The sequence below is a fragment of the Triticum urartu genome, chromosome 1A (genome assembly GCF_056163025.1).
Source record: "Triticum urartu cultivar PI428250 chromosome 1A, HENAU_Tu73, whole genome shotgun sequence".
NCBI lineage: Eukaryota > Viridiplantae > Streptophyta > Magnoliopsida > Poales > Poaceae > Triticum > Triticum urartu.
The window spans coordinates 11,006,141-11,007,875 of record NC_141873.1 but is presented as its reverse complement, the minus strand read 5'-3'; positions in this window follow the sequence as shown (position 1 = coordinate 11,007,875).

Here is a 1,735-nt window from a genome sequence, read left to right as displayed (position 1 = left end):
GTACGTGGTCTCGCACTACGGCATGCACGATGCGGATGCCGGCGCCGGGTACGCCTATTCTCAGTGGGCGACCCTGAGCGTGAGTGCCCCGGTCAATGCTAGCGTACAGCCCAATATTACGTGTACTGATTTTATGCTTCACTGAAATAGGGTCAGGTTTTCTTACCTTTTTGCTTATATGTTCATGTATTTGCATGCAAAGGAAAGCGTAGCAATTTTCTTATTCCAGTATATTGGATGCATGCCAGAATTTAATTTTGGTTCCTTAAATACTTCCGCAGATTAACAAGGGGATTATCTTTATAACTTCCTAATTGACTTGCAGCAAGGAACTAGCAGTGTTGGATTGGTAACTATACTATCTTTCCAATGAGGTAACTGAAAAAGGTAACCATACACTAACCCTTTTGTATGATCTGTTGTTATGCACTCTTACTGGATTCATTTTTGTCCATACAATGTTGTTTTGCCGGATGTTTCTACACTGGAGCACCTTCAGTCATTTGTGCACCTACAGGTGTTGTGCGTAATCCATGTTATATAAGTTTGATATTTTTCTTCAAAACAACAATCTTCATTTTGAGTGACACCATTGGTTCAATGCCAAAATCTGTCTGAGCACTTTAATATGCCTTTAGACATTGTCACAGGATTAATGTAAATATTTTTGCCTCTCTTGATAGCTCTCTTAAAGCACTACATTAGTTATGATAATGACAAGTAACATAGTATTGCAGAAGTTACCCACATTACAGAACAATCTTGCATTACTACACCGTGGAGCATCACTATGATTGTACCTTAGATCCTCATAGTTGGTGAACTGAAACATTGCTGCTATGAAAGAACTTTAGCATCTGATTTGTGCATTCCATGAATGATATGGACATATGGTTATGCTTAGGTAGTTGGTAGTTTCTACTCACAAAAATGGAAAACTATAATATGTTTTGTGTGGTCAGTAGAAAATAATAAGTCATGTATTTTGAGGTCCTAACGTTTCTGATCTTGAACCTAAATATTTTCTATAATGATATTATCTTTTAGAGATTGCTTCTTCTTAAGATTTTCCGTGCACATTATAGTCGCATTCTACAAATTCACGCCACAACGCGCGGGGTATCTTCTAGTTAAGTAGGTAACGATACCGGGCGGCAGCGTGGATGACTCAGCTAGGTGGAGTTGCCCTGCGGCATAGGCGCGGTTGCTCCTTGTGGCGGGAGGAGGATGTGGATGGGCGATGCACTTGAACAAGAAATAATCAGTGTAGACGTTTTTTGAGGGTCAAGCAGTAGGAATTGAGCTTCTAGCTGTAATACTCATTATTTTAAAAAATACGCGGTGGAGAGAAATTGCTACAGGTTCCTAGTACGTATATTTCATGGGGCCGTCGGCCGTGAGCCGTTCGATTCTGTGACTCAAGCCTTTTCTCTAACTAAATACACTTGTTGCGAAACCTTCTCTTTTCTAATTTCCTGCAACAAGACATTTATTGCAAAACCTATTCTTCTCTAATTTCCTACAACAAGTCCCCTAAAGGAATCTGGGAATGCCATCAGATATTGGATCTAGTAAAACTGGGGCTTTCAAGTACCTAAAGGACAGGCTTTGGAGCAAGGTAAAGGGGTGGATTGAGAAAGCAATCTCTGCTGCGGGGAAAGAAATTTTGATCAAGTCCGTAGCGCAGGCGGTCCCAGTTTTTTCTATGTCATGCTTTAAACTCCCGAGGGGACTG